Here is a 25,669-nt window from a genome sequence, read left to right on the forward strand (position 1 = left end):
TCTTCGCAGTCTGCTTTGGACTTAACTATCTTCAGTAGTTTTGTATCATCTGCAAATTTTGCCATCTCACTGTTTACCCCTTTTTCCAGATCATTTATGAATATGTTGAATAGGACTGGTCCCAGTACAGACCCCTGGGGGACACCCCTATTTACCTCTCTCTGTTCTGAAAACTGACCATTTAGTCCTACCCTTTGTTTCCTATCTTTTAACCAGTTACTGATCCATGAGAAGACCTTCCCTCTTATCCCATGACAGCTTACTTTGCTTAAGAGCCTTTGGTGAGGGACCTGGTCAAAGGATTTCTGACATTCTAAGTACACTATATCCACTGGATCCCCCTTGTCCACATGCTTGTTGATCCCCTCAAAGAATTCTAGTAGATTGGTGAGGCATGATTTCCCTTTACAAACACCATGTTGGCTCTTCCCCCTCGAATCGTGTTCAGTTACGTGTCTGATAATTCTGTTCTTTACTATGGTTTCAACCTGCTTGCCCAGTGCTGAAGTTAGGCTTACTGGCCTGTAATTGCTGGGATCTCCTCTGGAGCCCTTTTTAACACGAGCTGTGTAAACATTCCCACTCAGGCTGGCTCTTGGGGTCTGACACCTCCCTCCGGCCAGGTTTCAGAGCCCAAGCAGTAACATCTACCCCGCTATTTCCAGCCCCCTAATGTGAGTCCCAGTCCGTAGACCCAGGCTCTAAGACTTGTTGCCGCTGGGTTTTTTGCAGTGTAGCTGTACCCTCAATTCCCAGCCCTTGGTCTTAAACACTATCTATCCCCCACCCCTTTCCAGAGAAGTGAGGTGAAAGCTGGCTAGCCAGGGCCCCAGGCATGGCGAGCAGGGTGTGTTTGAAGTTCCACCCCCATTTCCTACAGACATTGCTGGAGAGCACCCTGTCATTTGGCCGCTCACAAGGTAGGGCTGTGGGCACTGGAGGGGGCCCTGTTGCGTGTGTGGGCTTTTGAGGGAGGGGGGTGATACAGGGGAACTATTTGAGCACGCGCCAAAATCCCAAGGCAGCAATGAGATGGAATGAGAGGAAATGAGAGGAATTCGGGTATTGTGAGCTGTGCATCAAGGAGTCCCGGGGGTCTCCTGGGAGCTGGAATTGGAAAAGCCAGACCAGTCCGTTCCATCCTCCTGCGGATGGGACATGGATTGACATCACAATGGGGATGTGCCCAGATCCTGTGCAAACTCTGGCTGAGATCCAAAAGCAGGCCTACACGGACTTTACAAGGCCAAAGAATAGTTTGCACCTAAATTCAGAGATTTTAAGGTGAGAAGGGACTGCTGTGAGCATCTAGTGAGTCTGCTTGTCCGCCTGCATAACACAGGCCAGAGATCTTCCCCCAGGGGCAGCAGGTTTGTATAATTTTTGGTGGTGCACAGAACGGGTCCAAGTCCCGGCCCCGCCCTGACACCTGCCTAAGGCTCTGGGTGGGAGTTTGGGTGCTGGGTGCGGGCTCTGGGCTGGGGCAGGGTTGTAGGAGGGAGTGCAGGGTGTGGGCTCTGGGTGGGAATTGGGGTATGGGCTCTGGCTAGGGCAGGGGGTTGGGGTGTAGGAGGGGGTAAGACGTGTGGCGCTTACCGCGGCCAGCTCCCGAAAGTGACCTGCACAGCCCTCTGGTAGTGGCTCCTAGGCAGGGGTTGCCGGGGGGGGGGGGTGTCTCTGCACCCTGCTGCCCGCAGGCACCGCCCCCGTTGCTCCCGTTGGCCATAGATCCAATGGCAGAGTCGGCACTTGGGGTGGGGGCAGTGCATGGAGACACCCCCCCCAGGGGCCGCAGGGACATGCCAGCTGCTTCCGGGAGTGGGGTGCTGTGCGGAGCGAAGGCGGGCAGGAAGCCGCTTTAGCCCCGCTGCGCTGCCGGCGGTGGCGGCAGGGGCCTTGGGGCCCTTTTAAATCACCCAGGGGCCACAGGTGGGGCCAGGGAACACTCTGGGGAAGGTGCATGGGGGCGGCAGGCGGGGCCGAGGGGAGACCCAGCCCCAAACATTGCTGGAGCCTGGCCCCTGGTCCCTGAATATTCCTGGAGCCCGGGCACCACTGGCCCATATAACTCGCCGCCCCTGCGTCCCTGCACATGGTTTGCTTGCAACCAGCTTACCAAGCGATCCAGATCGCTCTGTATCGGTGACTGTCCTCGGCGTTATTTACCACTCCCCCAGATCTGATGTCACCTGCACTGACATTATTACACCTTCCTCCCAAGGATCCCAAAGCATGTTACAAGCATGAATGAGTCCTCAGGTGAGGCCGGTCAGGACTGTGACCAACATATTGCAGACAAGGAAACTGAGGCACAGGGAGGGGACGGGACTTGCCCATGGTCACATGGTGAGGAAATGCTAGTGTTGGAAATAGAATCCAGGGCTCCTGATCTGTCCGCGGGAGTCCAGACACACCGTTCCTGTTGCTCTGCTCATCCGCTAGCATGCCCTTCCAGCGCTGGGAACGGAAGTCTCTGAGCTCCCTGCTCTAGCCGCAGCCCGAGCTCAGGGACTCTCTGTTTTGTTGGCAAGAGCTGGAGATAATAATGCCATTTAGTGCAGAACTCAGAACAGCGTCATGCCCTTCCCTGTGCCTCTGAGCTGGCTAGTCCCAGAGCCCTGCGTCCAGGCCTCTTCAGGTCTCCCCTCACAGGGGGCTTTGTCTCCTCCCAAGAGTCTGTTACTTGTTTGGGATCTTAGATGGCGCTTTCCACGGTAATTTAACCCAAATTGCGGCACTTTGCCTGCACTGAGCTTTGTCTGGGGCCGGATCTACAGGTCTTGGGCTAAGCCACAATCTTTGGGGCTACTCATAGCCTTTGGCACCCCCTGGGCTCCCTGAGCTGGGCACTGGCAGAGGGAGGGGGGTGCATGGGCTATGAGGGCAGCTCTGGCGTGGTGGAGGGCACTGTCCCAGGATGGGGGAACCCCCCTCCCTCCACACTGTCCTTGGTGAGAGAACCCCCCACCCCTCTGTACAGTCTGGAGGGGGGGCTGGTACCGATGCTCTGGGGTCCCCTTCACAGAGGCCTGCCCAGTGTGTACTGGCAGGAGTTGGGGCTCGCAGCAGGGCTTGGCAGGACCTCGAGGCTAAGGGGCTGGGGCTGCTTTGCCCGGAGTCTCAGCCCTGCCAGGCTTGCGTTGCAGGGGTCCTTGTACATGTAAGGCAAAGCTTCGGGTCCGTAGGTGGGGCCGGCCAGGCTGTTGAAGTTCTCCAGGGCCGGGACCCCGGGCATGGAGGCTGCTGCCACCCCCGGGAACATGGCCTGTGGGGAGAAGGAACTGAGATTCACAGCATTGAAGAGCTGGAAGCCTTTGCTGGGGAGGGGGCTGGTCTGGAAGCCCTTGGGGGCCCAGCTGTGGTTGGAGTGGCTGTTGTAGAGGTCTTCATACGGGCCCCTGGGCAGACCGTTCAGCTGGGGGCCAAGGCCCCCCTTGCACAGCCCAGTCTGCAGGTGCCGCTCCTTCTTCCGCCACTTGGCTCTGCGGTTCTTAAACCAGACCTTCAGAGAGAGAACAAGAGCGAGAGAATGGGGAGGGGAGAAAAGCCTGCTTTGAGCTCAGTATCACAGCAGCCAGCATTGCAGCTGATCTGCCTGCCTCCCACTTCTCAGCAGCTTGTGCCGTCCCTGCTTCAGCTACCAGACTCATGGGCACCCCCAGCTGGGGGCTGTGTGGTGGGGCTCAGCCCAGCTGCGAGCAGGTGAGCGCACATCCCCCAAAGCACCCCCCTTCCCCAGTTGGCAGAGGGGCCAGGGACTGAATGACCCCTGCAGGCTGAATCCCCGTCCCAGCCCTCTCCGGTACAAGCATGGGGCTTGCCTGGGCATTGCAGACATGGTCCCTGCTCGGTGAATAAGGCTCTAGGGATGCCAAGCTGGCATCTTTGCAGCACCACGTGGCCCCATCCAACCTGCTACCAACTTCCTGAGCTCACACCAGCTCTGAATCTGGCCCAAACAGCAGTCCTAGTCGCCCTGGCACCTGGAATGACCCTGGCAGTTTTGTCTCCCTCCGTGACGAATTCCTGTGCCCCAGTACGTGGGTCTGTCCCGAACCCAAAGACTCACTCAGCCCCTGTGATTAGCTTTTGCCAGTCTCTGCCAGTGCAAGCCCTCCAAGCTGCACATAGGGCAGGGAAAGCCCAGGCTCTGTGGCACCAGATGCGCTGTGGCAGCATCAAAGGGCTGACCCTGCATTCCACTCGAGCCCCAGGAGATGTGGATAGGAATTGCTTCTTGACTGGATGGGAGTTGCTGTGAGCCGTCCTCCTCCCACCGTTACCAGGCCTGTACGGCAAAAAGTTCCTGGCCCTGCCATCGGCACTTGAAACATACTGGCACCACGTGCATTGCATGCTTCTGTAGTGGAGGACCGGCCAGAGGACAATGGTCTACTACTGCTACCAGCTAATGGAGCGGCTCCTTCGGCTGATGCGAAGTGGAGACTGCCCCCTACTGGAGTGTCTGAGGAGGCTCCTGCTTACCCGGATCCTGGATTCCGCCAGGTTGGTCCAGCCTGCGATCTCCTCCCTGGTGCTCAGGTCTGGGTAGCGGTTGCGCTGGAAGGTGGCCTCCAGCTCCTGCAGCTGCTGGCTGGTGAAGTGAGTCCTTTGCCTTCGCAGCTTCTTCTTGCCCAGGTTCAGCTCCTCTTTGCCACCGGAGCCAGACGACTTGGACCGTGAGTTCTCCCCATTCTTTGCTGCAGAGAGCCGGGGTGGGGGGTCAGCGGGAGAACCACCATGTGGGCCAGCCCAAAGCTAAACACAGGAGGCTCTGCAGCATGTGCCAAGGAGCCAGGGGTGCTGTCACAGATCCCAGGTCCCTGGGAATGGGGGACGTGTCATGCATCCCTAGGTTCCACTGGCACATACAGCGCTGGAGTGTCCTTCTTGGCCATGACTCATAGACTCATAGACATTAAGGTCAGAAGGGACCATTATGATCACCTAGTCTAACCTCCTGGCCACAGAATCTCACCCACCCACTCCTGCGATAAATCTCTCACCTATGCCTGAGCTATTGAAGTCCTCAAATCGTGGTTTAAAGACTTCAAGGTGCAGAGAATCCTCCAGCAAGTGACCCGTGCCCCATGCTACGGAGGAAGGTGAAAACCCCCCCGGGCCTCTTCCAATCTGCCCTGGAGGAAAATTCCTTCCGACCCCTGAGCTGAACCCTGAGCATATGGGCAAGATTCACCAACCAGATACCCAGGGAAGAATTCTCTGTAGTAACTCAGAGTCCACCCCACCTAACATCCCATCACAGCAGGGGTCACTCAGGCCAGTACAGGCTTCGGAGAAGAGAGGGGGCTTGTGATTATGGAATGAGTCTAAGAGCTGGGTTGTGTCCCCAGCTCTGCCACGGCCTCACTGTGACCCCTCCTCTCTTCTCCTGGACTCCCTTAGCAGGGCCTGAGAGCGAGCGTCCCAGCCTTCTCCTGGGTCAACCTCCCTCTCCCAGAGGCAGGGGATGCAACGTGTACAGCGCTCACTTCACATTAATTATAAATATTTGCCCAGTAAAAAAAGATACAGTATTTTTCAATTCACCTCATGCACGTACTGTCATGCAATCTCTTTATCGTGAACCTGCAACTTACAAACTTTATCGTGAACCTGCAACTTATCTTTTCACAAAACTGCGGTCAAAAACAAAACAACTTAAAACTTTAGAGCCTTCAAGTCCACTCAGTCCTACTTCTTGTTCAGCCAATTGCTCAGACAAACTAGTTTGTTTACAATTACGGGAGATAATGCTGCCCGCTTCTTCTTTACAATGTCACCTGAAAGTCAGAACAAGCGTTCGCATGGCATTGTTGTAACTCTTGTTGCGAGGTATTTACGAGCCAGATAGGCTAAACATTCGTATGCCCTGTCGTGCTTCGACCTCTGTTCCAGAGGACATGCATCCCTGCTGAATTGGAATTGGTGTTTCTATTATTGTTTAGCAGCGCGATTAAAACTGTGATTAACCGTGACTAATTTTTTAAGTTTGCAGTTACTTGGGATTCCTTTTTCAAACCATGTGACAGCCCTAATTGTAACCACAACCCCATGGCTGGCTCTCTCACGCACAGAGGACCCAGGGCAGGAGGGCTTGAAAGCCAGCAGCTTTGAAATCAGGCACTTCGGGGATGGGGGCGAGGGAAGAATTGTATCAAAAAGAAGATTGAGAGGTGACGTGATTACAGTGTATATGTACATGGGGGGAAACACCAGGCACTGAAGGGCTCTTTCTTCGAGCCGAGAAAGGCAGAGCAAGACCCAGTGGGTGGAAGCTGAAGCCAGACACATTCCAATTAGAAAAGGCACCAATGGTTAATAGTGAGGGGGACTGAACTCCAGCTCTTGATGGAAGCCCGGCTGCCTTTCTGCAAGATGCTTCAGTCAAACACGTCTTTGGGCTGAGTGCAGGGGTACCAGGGCGACGTTCTCTGGCCTGTGCTATAGGGGATTAGACTGGATGATTTAATGGTCCCTTTGTAGCAAGCCTCACCCTGATCAGAGTGCTGTCCTGGGGAGAGAGGCGGCCAGTGAGGGCAGCTCGAGCTGAGGAGGGGGCTCGGGATCCCCCCGAAGCTGTTGAAGACGGAGAAGGATCAAGCTGCTGAGCTTGTGGATGAAGCAGAGTGTGGTTTGGAGGTGGGGTGATCAAATAAAAGATGAGCAGGAGACTAGAGTAGGGCATGGGAAGGGAGAAGGAGGAAAGAAGGAAAACAGGAAAGGTTTCAGGTCAGGAGAAGCAGAAGAAAGCAGCCCCGGGCATGTGAACAGACACGGTTAGAGAAAGGAAGTAGAGGGAAATAAAATCTACAGATGCACCAGAGAGTGTATCTAGGAAAAAACCTGAAATTGGTGAAAAAGGAAATTGATCAAAAAGCTGTTAGGTATAAACAGGTCCTAAAAACAGTAAAAGAGACGCCCACCCACAGAGGACCTACGTCCGTGAACAGGGAGAATGACCGTTTGAACAGCTATTGACAGACCAAAGGTGCCTAGTGTACAAACGAGGGGCCACTAGATGACAAAGTCCTGCTCATGGATGAACTCGGTGCAAAGAGGTACAACCCCAGGAACCTCGAATCTAAGGAACACGTCGCGGCGAAGAGACGCAAAGAGCAGGACTGTAAGAGTTGCGCTGGACCTACGGCCAAGGAGATGAAAAGTTGATTCTTCTCTGAAGTGACACAATCTATTTTGCTGAGTAATCTCTTGTTCTTGCTAGTAACAGTGTGTTTGGTACTAGCTGCTCAGTGAGTACCTGCTCACAAAGGTTAATGAGTTGTGGATCTAGCTTTGCAGGGACTTGGGCTTTCTCCAGCTCTCGACCTACAGGCTTCCCCACATGCTCCACAGACGGATCATTTCCTTCCTCCAGGATGAGGGTGGTTTGAAGCCATTCGTTGGCCCTTCTCTGGCTGAGGGACGGTGCAGGTGAGCCGGGGGTCCTGCAGGCAGGATGCCCACGTGTGCAGAGGCTCCTAGTGAAGTGGAATGCTCACCTGTGTTCTACGGTTCAACCACTAGGAGGCCATGGGTGTAAAACGCCTCATTTAAATGAACCTCAGACATGTCTGGCAGAGCATTAAAGGATCCTACGATGAACACAGGTGGTGTGCGGAAGCAAGCTCTGAGGCCAGTCCATATCTGGTACAGGACTATGACATGGTGTCAGGAGTAAACTAAGAACAGAAATAGCAGGAAAACAGCAACAAAGGTTGCAAACAGAAGGAACAAAGCAACAAAGGGTGCAGGATCTCACCAGCATGCCTTCAATGCCCCCAAGAGCATCAGCTTTGACAAACCTTCAGAAAGGACAGACTGGAAACAATATTTTGCAAGATTTAGCATTGCTATTCAGCTCCACAAAGAAACTGGATATAGAAGCATCATCTTTAATTTATGCTATGGGGAAGCAGGCAGAGCCTATCTTTAAGTGCTTTGACTTTACTGAAGACAGTCACAAAGATGACTGTGAAAGGGTTCTGGCTATATTTGATGTATAATTTATACCTCAGATAAATGGGCTTTGTAAAAGAGCAGGTTTTCACCAGAGAATTCAAGAATGGGGGGGAAATGTTGAATGTTTTATAAGAGCATACATTGGCTGAAAACTGTGATTCTGGGAATGCAAAACATGAAAATATTGGTGACAGGCTGTGCATTGGGTTAACAGATAAAAACCTTTCACAGCAGTTACAGTTGAAGAGAGATTTAACCCTACACACAGCTATACAGGTAGCAAAGCAGTCAGAATTAGTCAAACAGAACAAAGGGCAGGAGCAAATTGAAAAATCTGAAACTATCTGAGAAGCTACAAACAGACACTTGAATGTTAAAAGTCAAGATCACAAAACCTCTGAGGCAAGGAGGGAGAACTCCCAGGCTAAGAGGGACCAATTCCAGTCTACATGCACAAGGTGTGGAAAAAGTCATATCCCAAGAGACAATGCATGTCCAGTCAGAAGCAAACAGTGTAATAAATACGTGAAACATGGACATTTTGTAGTTGTGTGCTGCATGAAAGCAGTCAGGGAGTTGACTCATATTACAGACAATCAAGAGCCATTATTTCTGGGATTTGTCACTGGTGATGACATAGAGCCTGCCTGGAGAGTGAAATTGAATATTGATGGCAAGACTATTGACTTTAAAACTGATTCAGGAGCTGATATCACAGTCATCTCAATCCCTCCCAGAGCTGAAGTCACCTGACACAGCCCTGGCTAGCCCTGGAGGGATTCTGAATTGTATGGGCCAGTTCGTCACAGAAACAACCTACAAAGCTATGCATTCAGAGTGTATGTGATCAAAGGACCATAGACCAACAGCCTTCAGAGCATGGACACCAGGATGGGCCTACTGAGAAAGGTGGAAGAACTTGACAGAGGATTTCAAGATATTGGACTTTTGAAAGGAGATCCAGTATAAGTCAACTTAAGAGGCAAGGCTGTACTTTGCGGTGTACAGACGCCTCTACCAGAGAGAGACTTTGGAAGAGCCTAGCTGCAGATTCATGCAGAGAATCAAAAGGCTCTTATGACGAACACAGGTGGGGTGTAGAAGCAAGCTCTGTAGCCAGTCCACATCTGGTACACTTAGGGAGGCCGGATTTTCTCGTGAGAGCAGGGTCCTGGGAATCAGGATTGTAGGCCCACCTCAGCAGGCTGTGACTCAGAATTCCTGGGTTCTGTGTGCAGTTCTGCTGCTGCCTCACTCTGTGACCTCAGGCATGTCCCAGCCCGCCTCTGTGCCTCAGTTTCCCCAGTTGTGAAATGGCTGATAATAATCCTGCAAAGCACAGGGCTTGGATTGTCTGTGGCTTTCTTTGTGGGATTTGTTACTCTCCCATCCCAAGTCTAGGGCTCAAATGATCCTCAAAGCAAACATGGCAGAGCTTCCTCCTGCAGAAAGGTGTCCCCCTCCCAGGAGCCTAGGTGTGCTCTCAATTTAGCCCAAGTTGAGGGGCTTGCAAACTACAGGGAATCTTTCAGCCCAGCCAGGACGGGGGTGGAACCCTAATGATGCCCCTACCTCCCAGGCCAGTGTGGAATGAACCTATCTGTAGGCAGCTGGGAGGGATTGAGTGCTTTGGGATCCCCAGATGAGAGGGCTGGGACAGAGATGGGCACAGCGCTGCTTGAAGTGTCCACCCAGCCCCTGCTGGTGGCCCCTTGGCCATGTCTCAGGGCAAACGGGCTGTCTTCTCTTCTACCAGCCTTGCCGTCATCAGGTGCAACCCTGCTGGCTCCAGAGTGGTCACACTCAATCTCACCAAGCTGGGTCTCAGCACAGGGCTGTGTTGGGCTCCCCTCTCCATGGCTCCTTTCACTGGGCACAATGCCCACGGGCAGCACTATTCTCCTGCACCTCTTGCAGATGCTGCCATCTCCTGGCCTGGCTCTGCAGTGCTCAGGCCATGTCCCTGAGCCCGCACTGGGTGGTGGGTGGCAAGAGCAGGGAGGAATGGGAAGCCAGGGCAGCTAGCACAGAGGAACCCACTGCAGTAGGGAGGAGGCCATGTTAGCTTGGCACCTATGCCTTGATCAGCTAGAAAGTGGATCTCCCACCATCATCAGGGCAGATGAGAGCACTGGTACTTGGCATTGCAAAGAGCAGCATCTTTGCTAGGCTTGTTCAGAGGAGCGACCCTACAGAATTTGCTTGCCTGTGTCCAAGGGGCTGCCGTAGGGCTTATCGGCAGCAGGAGACCTAGCCAGATATCCTCAGGGAGAGGTACAGTGAGGGGCAGGGCCCAAGAGAAAGGAGAAGAAAAGGGGCGGGGGGCATTGTCCTGTTTGTTGGCTTGTCCCAAGGGACTTGCATGGGGACTTTCTAACAATTAGTGTTACTGGTCCCAGTTCGGAAACACTCACTCCAGCCAACCAATCGCTGACTCCAGGAGAGGATTCTACACAAAGGGAGATGTCAGGATTTGGCCCATTAGCAATACAATCTCTGTTAATACCCGAGCGACTCCAGCTGGCTCTGCGTTCCATTTCTAGGGCGTGAGCCTGCTCGCTCTTACTACCAAGGAGGACACATGCTACCACCGGTAACCCCCACAGGCTCCCAGTTTGTGTAACAGTCTCTGGGAAGATCTACCAGGATCGGGCAGTGCCCCAAGGACCTCTGGATGCCAATGGGGGGCATAGGGGGACAAGTATCAGGGGGTAGCCATCTTAGTCTGTATCCACTAAAACAACATGGGTAAAAAAACACTTCTTCAGATGCAAAGCTTATGCCCAAATAAATCTGTTGGTCTTTAAGGTGCCACTGGACTCCTCGTTGTGTTAATTGCGGGACAGGGATCCCTAGGTTCACCAAAAGAATGTCATGTAAGGTATCTACGGAAAGCCTGTGTCACTCTGGCCATCATAACCACTGCAGGATGTATTTACGGATGTTGTGTAAGGAGTTATAGATATACCCAAATATTGTGTACTTAAGGTCTGTGACTAGCGACTAGAAAGGTGTAAAGCAGGTTTTCTGTCAGGCAAGAAATGTTTCTCTATCTGTCTGTTCACATGTAAATCGGTGTAGTGTGGCTCAGAACTGGCCTCCTTTGGCAGTCACTGCTGGGGCTAATGAAGGGTTGTGCAATTTGCGAAGAGAGGAGATTTACAGGAAAAAGTGACCCAGCAGAGGAGAGCCCTATTGAGAAGGACAATGAACATTTGGGGGTATCACTAGAGGGCATGGAGGTACACCCCCCTTCCTTCCATCTGGGAGGATAAGCTGCCAGCGGGCTTGGTTTTATGAAGGGGGGATCTCAGCCAAAGTGGTTGAAAATGCTGGGGAAAGGACTTGGGGTAAACTATCTTGTAGGAGTCAGGGGAATGTCTTGTTAGTTAAGATTAGGCCCTGGAAAGCATGTGATGATTTTGTGTTATATGTTCCCCACATTCTTACTCACAACCGCTTGAACCTCTGCTCTTTGCGAATACATTTATTTGTGGTTTCACTGCGCCCGGCTCTCCGTGCTCTATGGTAAGTAGCGTTGGGGCCCTGAGCTGAGTCTCGCAGGCTGGGGTGCGCTGTTCCTTTGGGAAGAGCAGAGCTGAGTGTTCTGTAGCGGCTCAGGGCCTGGGCACTTTGGAGGGGAGCTCGGGGGACTCGGGGTTTGTCGTCTGCCTCCTGCTAGCTGTACAGAGAGCACGAGGCCGGGGAGGCTGTTCTTGTGTGGCCGGAGGCTGGTGGGGGTAGGCGCTGACCCACAGCAGGCAAACTCTGATGTCCGCTCACAGCCTGTGAGGAGACTCCGGTTAGGAGTGAGCTGCTATCTGCAGCACCAAAGCAAAAGGGCCAGACAACAACGCCAGCTTGGAAACGGATTGTGATGCTTAAATATGAGGTGGTGTCATAGGCACACATACACGACACCCTCATACACGACACATATATACCATGTCCCTGTATGTTATCTGGGAGTGCCCCCAAGGCTCAATCATAAAATTGCATTCCTCAATCAGAGTCCCAGACCTAACATTCCCAGGCCCACCATAAGGAGCTAAAAACAATTGGAAAATAAACTCTGTCCACCAGTCGTACGAGGGAATGTGCGGACTAGGACAGATGGGGCATGAACGTGTGAATGGTAAAGTACGGCGACCACATCATAGAATCGTAGAATCTCAGGGTTGGAAGGGACCTCAGGAGGTCATCTAGCCCCACCCCCTGCTCAAAGCAGGACCAAGCCCCAACTAAATCATCCCAGCCAGGGCTTTGTCAAGCCTGACCTTAAAAACTTCTAAGGAAGGAGATTCTACCACCTCCCTGTGTTTCACCACCATCATAGTGAAAAAGTTTTTCCTAATATCCAACCTAAACCTCCCCCACTGCAACTTGAGACCAGTACTCCTCGTTCTGTCATCTGCTACCATTGAGAACAGTCTAGATCCATCCTCTTTGGAACCCCCTTTCAGGTAGTTGAAAGCAGCTATCAAATCCCCCCTCATTCTTCTCTTCTGAAGACTAAACATCCCCAGTTCCCTCAGCCTCTCCTCATAGGTCATGTGTTCCAGTCCCCTAATCATTTTTGTTGCCCTCCGCTGGACGTTTTCCAATTTTTCCACATCCTTCTTGTAGTGTGGGGCCCAAAACTGGACACAGTACTCCAGGTGAGGCCTCACCAGTGTCGAATAGAGGGGAACGATCACGTCCCTCGATCTGCTGGCAATGCCCCTACGTATACATCCCAAAATGCCATTGGCCTTCTTGGCAACAAGGGCACACTGTTGACTCCTATCCAGCTTCTCGTCCACTGTAACCCTTAGGTCTTTTTCTGCAGAACTGCTGCCGAGCCATTCGGTCCCTAGTCTGTAGCGGTGTATGGGATTCTTCTGTCCTAAGTGCAGGACTCTGCACTTGTCCTTGTTGAACCTCATAAGATTTCTTTTGGCCCAATCCTCTAATTTGTCTAGGGCCCTCTGTATCCTATCCCTACCCTCCAGCATATCTACCACTCCTCCCAGTTTAGTGTCATCTGCAAACTTACTGAGGGTACAATCCACACCATCCTCCAGATCATTTATGAAGATATTGAACAAAACCAGCCTGAGGACCGGCCCTTGGGGCACTCCACTTGACACCGGCTGCCAACTAGACATGGAGCCATTGATCACTACCCGTTGAGCCCGACAATCTAGCCAGCTTTCTATCCACCTTATAGTCCATTCATCCAGCCCATACTTCTTTAACTTGCTGACAAGAATACTGTGGGAGACCGTGTCAAAAGCTTTGCTAAAGTCAAGGAACAACATGTCCACCGCTTTCCCCTCATCCACAGAGCCAGTTATCTCGTCATAGAAGGCAATTAGATTAGTTAGGTATGACTTGCCCTTGGTGAATCCATGCTGACTGTTCCTGATCACTTTCCTCTCCTCTAAGTGCTTCAGAATTGATTCCTTGAGGACCTGCTCCATGATTTTTCCAGGGACTGAGGTGAGGCTGACTGGCCTGTAGTTCCCAGGATCCTCCTCCTTCCCTTTTTAAAAGATGGGCACTATATTAGCCTTTTTCCAGTTGTCCGGGACCTCCCCCGATCACCATGAGTTTTCAAAGATAATGGCCAATGGCTCTGCAGTCACATCCGCCAACTCTTTTAGCACTCTTGAATGCAGTGCATCTGGCCCCATGGACTTGTGCTCGTCCAGCTTTTCTAAATAGTCCCGAACCACTTCTTTCTCCTCAGAGGGCTGGTCACCTCCTCTCCATGCTCTGCTGCCCACTGCAGTAGTCTGGGAGCTGACCTTGTTCGTGAAGGCAGAGGCAAAAAAAGCATTGAGTACATTAGCTTTTCCCACATCCTCTGTCACTAGGTTGCCTCCCTCATTCAGTAAGGGGCCCACACTTTCCTTGACTTTCTTCTTGTTGCCATCATACCTGAAGAAACCCTTCTTGTTACTCTTAACATCTCTCGCTAGCTGCAACTCCAGGTGTGATTTAGCCTTCCTGATTCCATTCCTACATGCCCGAATATTTATATACTCATCCCTGGTCATTTGTCCAATCTTCCACTTCTTTTAAGCTTCTTTTTTGTGTTTAAGATCAGCAAGGATTTCACTCTTAAGCCAAGCTGGTCGCCTGCCATATTTACTATTCTTTCTACACATCGGGATGGTTTGTCCCTGTAACCTCAATAAGGATTCTTTAAAATACAGCCAGCTCTCCTGGACTCCTTTCCCCGTCATGTTATTCTCCCAGGGGATCCTGCCCATCAGTTCCCTGTGGGAGTCAAAGTCTGCTTTTCTGAAGTCCAGGGTCCGTATTCTGCTGCTCTCCTTTCTTCCCTGTGTCAGGATCCTGAAGGCAAGCACAGGGCTGGCATTGCAAACACACCCACGTTCCTGAGACGTGCTAGGCACAGGACACGCACGCAGATACGCTCCAGAAGGGTGGTACCACAACACCCCGAGTGGTGTAAACACACTCCCTGAAGATGACACAAGGACACGCTGACCCCCCTGCTTAAAGACAAAATCAGGATGACAGCGTGAGCGGTGGAGATGTTCTGATCAGTCCAACATGTACAGGGTAAAGGGTGGTAACCGACCATGTCGGGGGGCAACACGTAACTTGTTGGTGTCAGAGTATAGAAAGGAGTCTCAGAGGGAGTCTTTGGCCAGCCTGGTGGGGAAGGGAAAGTCCCGCCATTCACTGAGCTGTGTCCATTGCAACCAGCATACATGTGCAAGTGTAACTGCAGACATTGAGCTGGGGAGCTAAGACCGTGCTTCGTCGGCAATAAACCTGGCCGGGTGCCTTCCCTACAAAACCAGGCCTTGGGGTCTTATTGGTCAGTGCGTTTGGAGCCTGCTATCTGGCCAGGGCCGGTGCCGAACGCAGAGAGAACACACACATGCAGCCAACAACTAACAACAGTGAGGTGCCCCACAACCCTGGGCACCCCGGGAAGCATCACACCAGCCCTGACCCTGGGAGGAGTGGAGCCCTTTTATCTGCATGCTGTCTGCTTGGGTTGCGATGGACTTAGGGGGAATGTTGTTTAAACTAGAATGAAAACATCCCAGCAGCCGCTAAGGAAACTTCCGGCTTATGCAGCACACCTGCCTTCGGGGAGGGCCCCCGAAGGAAAAACCTGCCTTTTCCAGACTTCGCCTTGAAAGGAAAAGTAAAAAATGTACAGAGATCGGGACCTTAGGGTGAACTTCCCAAGGAGTTTGTGTTCTGCTATTTCTCTGTTCCAACTATTACTAACCATTAGGACTGCTGGTTATGTGTCTTCTGCAAAAAAGGCAAAAGAAAGAAATTTTTTTTTCCAAATATGTTCCTAGATTTTTTTTAAATTCTCCAAACGAAAATGTTCCACAACGGATGTCCTTTCGAAAAGGGACTCGTTTTCAGCCAAAAATAAATGTTGAAGGAAAACGTTTAAGCCACTCTAATAATAAGGCCTGACTTTCCCCGGGGAGCGACATTAACCAACACCAGGTCCCGGTGCCTCTTCTCCCAAACGACTCCAGCCTGAGACCCGCTCAGCGTGGCCGGCCTCTTCACAGCCCATCACAGCAGCACCCACATGGGGGATTCATGCTGAACCCACAGCCCCTGGGATCAAAGGCAAAGTGCGGCCGGGGGGGAGCCTTTGCCATTCTGCTTCCATTACACTTTGAAGCCTGGGCTGAGGTTTTAAAGGAGGCGCGGTGCCAAACTGCCTTTGAATGACAAGGGGCCCTGGGTGCCTAAAGCCCACAGGCCTGGTGTTTGTACCAAATTGACAGTTTCCATTAGGGACGGGATTTTATAGTGCTGTAGGTACCAGTGCAGCTCCTGATGTGGGCACAATTATCCCGGCCTGTGGTGCCGTCCCCCACCCTCAGTGCAGAGGAACCAGTCTCCCGGCATAGCCCCCTGCTAAGAGTGTGCACGAGGAGTTGTCTATCATCGCAGCTGTACAACACAGACCTAACGGCCCCATTGAAACAGCCTCAGGGGCCGGAGCCTCAGCTGGTGTAAATGGAGCGATGCTGATTTCCGCTCTGGCCCAAGCCGCGCAGTGAACCTGCAGTTTCACAGGTTTCCTTTGCTCCCTTGCCTGCCTCGTCTGCATGAAATGAAACCCGGAGGGGTCGGGCTTCTCTTGGAGTGGGGTTGGGGCTTTCCAGGCCAAGGGAAGGCAGCAGGAGCTCGGCAGTGCAAACCAAGCACTCCACGTTACCGGCCCAGCCAGGAGCGTGCTGGTGACTTGACCTCCCTGCGGGACGGGGTGGGCACAAGCACTCTGTGCACGGAAACACGGACGGCTCCTGTCGACGTATCACGTCTTATCATTGCACCGCACGGCTCCCCCAGCCCGGAGAGAGCACCCCTCATCCCCAGGGGTTCAGTCCCAGTCACTGCCAGGAGCTCTCTCCCCAGCCCCATTCCCCACAGCCCTGAGCACGTCCCGTGGCTTTCCCTGTGCTCCTTACCTCCACGCTCAGTGCTGGGGAGCCCCGCTGAGGGCAGCCCAGGGGCGCTCCCACCCGCGCTCTGCAGCAGCACCGACATGCTCCCCAGTCCTGGGCACTGCCCTCCCGGAAAGCCCAATGCTTGGGAGAGGAATCCGGTGGGCCGGCTGCCGGTCCCGGAGGGCCTCAGGCGCTGAGCTGATGTGCCGGGGGGAGGAGATTAGCCGACGACTGACATGGCACGGGTGGTGTGAGCCATCCACAGGGATCCCTCCACACCCGCCAGTTATCTGACACACAGAGAGCGGCCCCTCTCCGGGGAATAAATAAACCGAGTGCCGCCAGCCGCTGGCCGGAGGGATCGGGTTCCCTGACCCCACTCGCCCCCCAATGCCACGTGCGGCTTGTTGGAAGCTATCTGGCTCCCTGTGGCCTGGCAATTTAGCCTGAGCGCCCCCCTGCTTCCCCATTGATTTCCCTTTCCCAGGCGAGCTGGAGTGCCGGGAAAGGAGGCAGGATGGGGAGGTGTGTCGGGTGTCAGGGACAGCTGAGGGCGAGCTAACCAGGTGCCAATCAGGGAGGGTCTTGGCATGCTGGGGAAGTGGGACATGAGGACGGACGAGGGGACAGCAGCTGGGAGTCGGCGGCTGACTCCTTGCCAGTGCTCAGCCCTTTGGTGCGACGGGGCAGAAACTCACCCACAAGGGGAACGTCCCCTGCCTTCACTGCTGGTGTGGCAGCCAGGGGCGCACCACGGAGCACCCTCAAATCCCTCTGGCTGCAGTGAGAGCGGAGCGTGTCCAGCCCTGGGCAGGATCAGGCCCCTCGTCTGGCCTGTGCTGGTGTTGCTCCAGCCAGGAGTCAGCTTCGCTCCCTCCACCATCTACCTGCTGTGCTGATAGACTGGCTAGTCGGCTGCTGGAGAGCACCTTGGTTCGTTATTTCATTACGAAATACACTCCGGAGACCAAATGCCCAGTGTCAGCCAGGTTTCTGACTCTGTTCTGTACGATCCCAGTCCCCGAAGAGCACTGGCCCGCAGTGACGTTCCATTCACCTTCGGCAGAAGGTGGCTCCCCCAAGCGCCACCTCGAAAGCCAGCCTTTTATGCCCTCCCTGTTCACCCGGAAAAGGCCCCAGGTCCGCCGTTTGAAATGGAACGTAGTTCATCACCTTTGTACCTTGTCTGTTTCTAGTACTGGGGGGCACCCCTTTCTCTCTGGTTCTGAACCCAGCACCCATTTAGGTCGTGACGCCCCCTTCCCTGTGTTCTGAGACAGGCATGACAGGGACTAAGGGGCATGCAGGCCTCGCCTCGGTTTCTGAGGACAGCTGCTTGCTTGCTGCCCTGAGGAAGTAAGATCGCCTGTCCTGTTACACGCAGGTTTCCTATCTGCTCAGGCCAAGGCTGACTGCAGCCACAGCAAGGTGTTCTGGAAGACCTGCCATAAGTGGACAGGGGTGTAACGAAGGTACAGGCCAATCTGGGCGAGAGAACTGCTATGCTAATACTTAATAATATACACGCTTAACCGCTTGGAGTACCTACACTGTGTCTATGCTAGCCAGCGTCTATTAGCCAACACTTTGTCGTCGGGTTATCAGTCCATTTCGGGGATACCCACAGCCTGAGCACCCAGGGCAGCCTGCCCACCCCTGTCGAGCTCAGCCTGATGTCCCCTGGATCTCTGCAGCAGCCCCACGGCTGGGTCTCCCTTGAGGGATGAACAGAAACTGCCCCATTTGCTCCCAGGGATGCAGACCTGCCCCCGATCAGCCGAGACGTTACTCGGGAGAGCTTAGGTGGGGAAGATCACATGCAGACCCTCCAAATCCTACCTGCTCCACAAGGACATCCCTTGGTTGACACCTTGTATCATGGGCTTCCCTGCACTGCTATTCGACATGCTGTGTTCTGTCCAGCTGCTGCTCCACCCAAGAGGTGGCTACCTTTCACAGATGCTGGGGGAGAGACTCTGCGAAGCGCCATGAAAACTCAGGGCAGGAGGTTCTAGGAATGGAGACACTGCAGATGATGGATTGTGGGGTCCCTGGAGGTTAGAGTGACCCGACAGCCAATGTGAAAAATCATAGAATCATAGAATATCAGGGTTGGAAGGGACCTCAGGAGGTCATCTAGTCCAACCCCCTGCTCAAAGCAGGACCAATCCCCAATTAAATCGGGACAGGGGGTGGGGGGTAAGAGGAGCCTATATAAGAAAAAGACCCAAAAATCAGGACCGTCCCTATAAAATCAGGACATCTGGTCACCCTCTGGAGGTGGAGCTCTGGGGTTCTTGATGTTCATGAACAAGGCCCATTCCATTGAGGGTGAAGCAGGAAGGATGCTTGTCCCAAAGGTGGCTGTATGGGAATAAACTGGCAAATTGCTGCTTCTCCAGCATGGGCCCTCCGGGACATCCCCACACTGCCTGCAGAGAGCCCCTGACATTCTGCAGGAGAACCCCAGCAGTTACAGAAAGGGTCCGGTCTCTCCGCTGTGCCTGGTGACTGGCCATTCTGTCCTGGAGGCTGCCGGAATTGCCCAGCTCTTTAGGGATGGACAATGACCTCGGGAGTGTTTGCAAAGGGTGGTGCAGTGGTCTGGGCACGAGCATGGGCCTCAGGACACCCCAGGTGCAGTGCAGGACTCCCTTGGCCACAGGCTTCCTTGGGCAACTTCTGAGGGTCTGTCTGCACTGCAGAAAGTGGTGTTCTGGCCTGAGCCAAGAGCCACGCTGCTGGGGCCTCCTGCTATTCTAACCCCGGTAAGATCACCCCTCTTCTGGCTGTGCAGACTGACCTCTCAGCATGGCCTCAACTCCCATCCGCACCCTGGGGTATAGCCCTGCCCTGCCACTCGGGTGTGAGGCGCTCGGTTACTACAGGGGCCGGAGAAGGGTTTGGCTGGAAGAAAGGCAGGCCAATGGTTTCAGGCCTGCTGTAGTTGGGGGTGGCCAAAAGGCTTAGCCAGGCGTGTCTGGCTGGGGTGAAATGAGCTAGCTCGGTCTCGGTCCTGTGTCTAATGGGCAAGGGTCCAGGTCAGCCCCCAGGCCCACGCCTGGGCCCGGCTCTTCCCTCAGCAGGCAGGATGAGGGCTGATGGGTCCCCTCATTCCCCTGCGCTGGAAAACACTGGTGGGGGGGACAGTGCCTGCTTGGTGGGGAGCTGGAGGATGTCACCCCCAGCTGTCAGGCCAGTACCAGGGGAAAAACCTTGGAACCCTGTAGGGAAATCCCTGAAACTGACCCAGAAGATGAGCGAGCCCCTTGTAGATTCCCTACTGTCCCCCGCAAGCCCTGGGGGCACAGGCTGCACCCCACTTAGTGCACTGACTGGCTCTGTGTAGCCGGGGCCTAGGGATGTACAGAGGAGCTGGGCTTGACTTCCCCGTCCCTGTGCCAGGGGGTTGGGGTGCAGGAGCGGGTGTGAGCTCCGGCTGGGTGTGTGGGCTCTGGGGTAGGGCCAGGGATGAGAGGTTTGGGGTGCAGAAGGGGGCTCAGGGCTGGGTCAGGGAGTTGGGGTGTGGGCGCGGTGCGGGCTCCAGGAGGGAGTTTGGGTGTAGAAGGGGACTCCGGTCTGGGGGAGGGGTTCAGGGTTCAGAAGGGGGTTCGGGGTGCAGGGTCCCGGCGGCGCTTCAGGTGGTTTCTAGGAAGCGGCCGCCAGGCCCCTGCAACCCCTAGGCACATGGGTGGCCAGGGAGACTCCGCACGCTGCCCGCAGGCCCACAGCTCCCGTTGATTGCAGTGCCCAGCCAATGGGAGCTGTGCAGCCGGCTCTTGGGGCAGGGACAGTGCACGGAGCCTCCGTGGCCCCCCAGGCGCCTGGGGCCGCAAGGCCCTGGTGGCTGCTTCTGGGAGCCGCGCGGAGCTAGGGCAGGTAGGGAGCCTGCCTTAGCCCCGGGCCCCCGCTGTGCCGCCGATCCAGGTGTTCCGGTCGGATGCCGGACCCCCGGCAACCCTCGGGGCACAGCCGCAGCACAGAGACTGTGAGGAGCGGGGGCAGTTCAGGGCGGAGCAGCACGGATGAGCAGGGTCTGAGGGACCAACCCGCCCAGTTTGGCTCAGTGCCCCGGGGCGGGGCAGGCCAACAGCCTGCGAGTGCCTCACGTGGGGGGCACCAGGAGGGATTCTTGAGGGGGTTGGCAGCGGGGGGGGCCTCACCCCGGGAACACTGAGGCGGCACCCAGGGCCTGGGAGATCAGTCTGCGTGCGGAATCGTCTGCCAGGCTGGGCGAAGCTCTGGGGGGCAATCCTGCAGGGTGCCTGGGGGCTGCGCTAAGCCTGGGGTGGTTTGCGGGCCCTGGCCGCCAGTCAGCTCCAAACCCCACGCACGCAAACACACACCCACAGTCTCGGGCACGGGCTCCTTCACGTCTTGTCTCCACGGAGGCGGCCGGCCCTGGAGCCCGGTTTGCGGAGGGTTCCCAGCAGGTTGCTCTCTCAGCTGTTGCAGCTGTCTGTAGATTCCAGCGCTGAGTCTGCCTCCCCACAGCTGCTGGGGGGGAGGCTCCGAGAGGGCTGTGGGGGAGCCAGGACGTCATTGACCTGCTGTGGACACTGGGCAAATGGAGGGAGGTAACAGGAGAGGGGGAGGGGGAGGGTAAAACTCGGGGTTTGGGGGCAAGGGTTAGGGTGAAGTATTAACAATCAAATAATAACTCAATGCACTTCAGTCTGAGGGTCCCGAAGCAGGGCACAAATACCAGGAACACCATGGCCCAGGCTCCCCAGCAGGAAGCCAGTGTCCTGTGGCATGGCCTGTTTCTGAGTCACTGATAGTCTGGAGGAAAGTGATCCTGAATGCTTACGGATCAGAGTCCTCATTGGTAAAGCACAAGATGTGGTAATAGCTGGTGTCTGCTACCAACCGCCAAATCCCACTAGGGAACAGGATAACTGCTTCCTTGTGTACCAATCGACGATGTATGGTAGGAAAAAAAATCCCAGTGTTATTCTGGTGGACTTCAATGTGAGTTACGTATGCTGGGAGCTCATGCTGCCAATACGAGAGCATCCTTGGAATGTCTAAACTTTATAGATGACACTTTCCTAACTCAAAAAGTGCGGCATCCAACATGGGGGAATTCACTGTGACTCGTAGACTCTAAGGCTGGATGGGACTATTATGATCATCTCATCTGACCTGCACATTGTAGGACACGGAACCTGGCCCACCCACTCCTCTAACAAACCCCTAACCTCTGGCTGAGTTCCTGACGTCCTCAAATCTTGCTTTAAAGACTTCAAGTTTACAGAGAATCTATCATTTACTCTACTGTAAACCAGCAAGTGACCTGTGCCCCATGCTGCAGAGGAAGCGGAAAACCACCAGGGTCTCTGCCAATCTGACCTGGGGGGAAATTCCTTCCCGACCCCAGATCTGGTGATCAGTTAGACCCTGAGCATGTGGGCGAGATCCACCAGCCAGACAGCTGGGAAAGAATTCACTGTAGTAACTCAGAGCCTGCCCCATCTAGTGTCTTATCTCTGGCTGTTGGAGATACTTGCTAATATCAGTCGAGGATGGGCCATTGTAGGCAGTACCCCCATCCCATCCCCTCCATACATTTATTAAGCTCAGTCTTGAATCCAGTCAGGTTTTTTGCCCCCACTGCTCCCCTTGGAAGGCTGTTCCAGAACTTCACTCCTCTGATGGTTAAAAACCTTCATCTAATTTCAAGACTAAACTTATTGATGGCCAGTTTGTAGCCATTTGTTCTTGTGCCAACATTGGCCCATAACTTAAATCGTGCCCCACTCTGCCTGCTGCTTAGCTCTCTGATGTATTTATAGAGAGCAATCGTATCTCCCCTGTTAGGCTAAACAAACCAAGCTCTTTGCGTCCCCTCTCATAAAACAGGTTTTCCATTCCTCGGATCATCCTAGTCGCCCTTCTCTGCACCTGTTCCAGTTTGAATTCATCTTTCTTAAATACGGAGCCCAGAACTGCACCCAGTATTCCAGATGAGGTCTCACCACTGCTTTGTATAATGGTACTAACGCTTCCCTCTATCTACTGGAAATACCTCGCCTGAGGCAACCTGGGGCTGCATTAGCCTTTTTCACAGCTTGTCACAGAGTCCCTGGGCGATGCTCTGGAACTGCTCCCAACGAAGCCAGTCAGGACTCTGGGGGAGCCTCCTCTCTGGGAGCAGCCTGTCTGCAGGGCAAGCAGCTCACCCAGCTTCCACCTTCCTGGGTCTGACCTCGGAGCATTCAGCCTCCTCTGCCCCTCCGGGCGCTTCCCACAGCGAGTCCGCCCAGGCGGGGTCCTGGGGAAGCCAGAGGGTCCTGCCCCCCAACTCCGCAGTCAGACGTGACTCTCAGCCAGCCAGTAAAAGAGAAGGTTTATTAGACGACAGGAACATGGTCTAACACAGAGCTTGTAGGTACAGAGACCAGGACCCCTCAGTCAGGTCCATCTTTGGGGTGGAGGCAGGGAGGCCAGAGGTCCATCTGGCCCTCTCTCCATTTCCCCAGCCAGCTTTCAACTCCAACTCTCTCTCCAGCCATCTCCCCGGCTCCTCCTCCAACCTTTGTCTTTCCCCCCCACCCCCAGCCCAGGAGGTCACCTGATCCCTTTGTTCTCCAACTCCTTTGGTTAAAAGAAAAGGAGGACTTGTGGCACCTTAGAGACTAACCAATTTATTTGAGCATGAGCTTTCGTGAGCTACAGCTCACTTCATCGGATGCATTCCACTGAATGCAGTGAGCTGTAGCTCACGAAAGTTTATGCTCAAATAAATTGGTTAGTCTCTAAGATGCCACAAGTCCTCCTTTTCTTTTTGCGAATACAGACTAACACGGCTGCTACTCTAACACCTTTAGTTGGCACCTTTGCAGAGGAGGGGCCCAGGCCATCAGTTGCCAGGAAACAGAGCGTCGGCCGTTCTCTGTGTAGACGCCATCGCACTGCCCTCTAAGGCTCTGCAACAATCACACAGCTTATCTCACCACGTAGAGACTTAAGAAATGCATAGAGGAAACTGAGGCACCCACACAGTATTCAGAGAGAACATTAAGAACAGTCCCACTTCGTCACACAGCTGCAAGACATTGGTGGCTCAGTCATCCTGTGATCGACCAGTACACCCAGCTCTTTCTCCCCCTCTGTCACTTCCAATTGATATGTCTCCAGTTTATAGCAATAATTCTTGTTGTTAGTCCCTAAATACACGACCTTGCACTTTGCACTATTAAATTTCATCCCATTTCTATTACTCCAGTGTTCAAGGTTGTCCAAATCTTGTGTGATATTCCGGTCCTCCTCTGGATTGGCAATAGCTCCCAACTTTGTGTCATCTGCAAATTTTATTAACACACTCCTCGTTTTTGTCCCAAGGTCATGAATGAAAATAAATAAGATCGGTCCCAAGACTGATCCTTGAGGAACTCCACTAGAAACCTCCCTCCAGCCTGACAGTTCTCCTTTCATTATGACCCATTTAAGTCTCCCCTTTAATCAGTTCATTACCCACCTTTTGATTCTTGTATTAATCCCCATTTTCTTCAATTTAACTAATATTTTCCCATGTGGAATTATATCAAATGCTCTACTGAAATCCAAGTAGATTAGATCTACTGCATTTCCTTTCTCTAGAAAATCAATTTGCTTCTCAAAGAAAGAGATCAGTCTGGTCAGGTGCCTTTTGTAAAACCAGGTTGGCTTTTATCCCCATTAGTGATTATTTCTATGTCCTTAATTACACCTTCTTTCTAAATTTGTTCCAAATCCTGGCATACAATTGAGGTCAAACTAATGGGCCTGTAGTTTCCCGGATCACTTTCCCCCCCTGCCCCCCCTTCTTAACTATAGATACTATATTTACAATTCTCCAGTCATAGATACGATGCCCGAGTTTATGGATTCATGAAAAATCCTTGCTCTTTGGATTGTGATTTCATGTGCCAGTTTCTTCAGTGTTCTTGGATGGAGACTATCCAGGCCTCCAGTTTGGCCCTATTGTGCTAAGTTTGGATATGTTAATTTCCAGTTGAAGAAAATCGTTGTTGCCCGTGACCCCACAGAGCTGGGAATGAGGGGTTCAGGGTGTGAGAGGGGACTCTGGGCTGGGGTATGGGGTAGGGGTGCAGGAGGGGGTCAGGGGTCTGGGCTGGGGATGGGGCCAATGGGAGTGCGGAGCCGGTGCTCGGGGTGAGGGCAGGGCACACGGAACCTCGTGGCCCCCTGCCTCGGAGCCAGACTTGCTGCTGGCCGCTTCTGGGGCGCAGCATGGTGTTGGAGCAGGTAGGGAATAGCCTGTCTTAGCTGGGCAGCCCCGCCGACGGGACTGACCAGAGCCACCGCGACCCAGTGCCTTGCATGCCTCAACCCAGTACGGTCAGAACCCGAACTTTGAAAACCACTGGTCTATGCTGCAATTAAATGCCCTGCTGGCCTGGCTCTAGAGGACGGGGTCTGTAACATTCCTGTGTAGACATTTGAGCTCTGAGTCCCTTCTTCCTCCGGGGTCTCAGAGCTTGAATCATAGAATCTCAGGGTTGGAAGGGACCTCAGGAGGTCACCTAGTCCAATCCCCTGCTCAAAGCAGGACCAATCCCCAATTTTTGCCCCAGAGCCCTAAATGGCCCCCTCAAGGATTGAACTCACAACCCTGGGTTTAGCAGGCCAATGCTCAAACCACTGAGCTATCCCTCCCACAGCTTGGGTTTAGCTGGCCCAGACACAGCCCCACAGCGAGCCCCAGTCACCCCTCCCAGCAAGCGGGACACAGCAGCTGCTCCCCTAGGTCTCTGTGCAGGCCAGTCCCTCCCTGCAGGAGGGGCATGTGGGTTAGTGTGGTTTGGGGCATGTCTCTATCAGTGCATCCAGGGGGAGTGCACTGGGGCTGGTCCGGTCCTCGCCATTGGGGTGGCCACTGCAACCCACCCAGTCAGCAGGGCACATCAGGAGCCACGCCTGCAGCCAGCCAGTACCGAGCGTGATACTTCGCCCGCCGGAGTCTGCAGAAAGGAATTGGGTCATATGGACTGATGGTGCCAGCACCATGGCAGAGCAGAAGGGGCCTGGCACGAGGAAACACATAGCTTCACTAGCACGGGTGTTCCTACAACAGAAGAACTAGTCCCTGACTATGGTAATCTCCCTCATACCCATCTACAGACCCTTTATTCTTCAAGTAAAGGATAACTTGGAAACGATAGAAGAACGTTAATTTTTAAGGGCACCTCCCCAATGTTTTATTTGTGACACACACTCATACAAACAACACATTGTATTACAGTGCACAATCA

General features: G+C 53.7%; 1 pseudogene across 1 annotated transcript; it reads right to left on the bottom strand.

Annotated features, from left to right (window-relative positions):
• Window positions 1-3,019: 3,019 nt before the first annotated feature.
• LOC311513281 (pituitary homeobox 3 pseudogene) lies at window positions 3,020-16,512 on the bottom strand (annotated as a pseudogene). The gene is made up of 3 exons: window positions 16,434-16,512; window positions 4,486-4,700; window positions 3,020-3,502 (listed from the first exon to the last, which is right to left on the bottom strand). The product of its transcript is annotated as a pituitary homeobox 3 pseudogene (transcript).
• Window positions 16,513-25,669: the final 9,157 nt, after the last annotated feature.

Source organism: Lepidochelys olivacea (genome assembly GCF_965140295.1).
Source record: "Lepidochelys olivacea isolate rLepOli2 genome assembly, chromosome: 26".
Lineage (NCBI taxonomy): Eukaryota > Metazoa > Chordata > Testudines > Cheloniidae > Lepidochelys > Lepidochelys olivacea.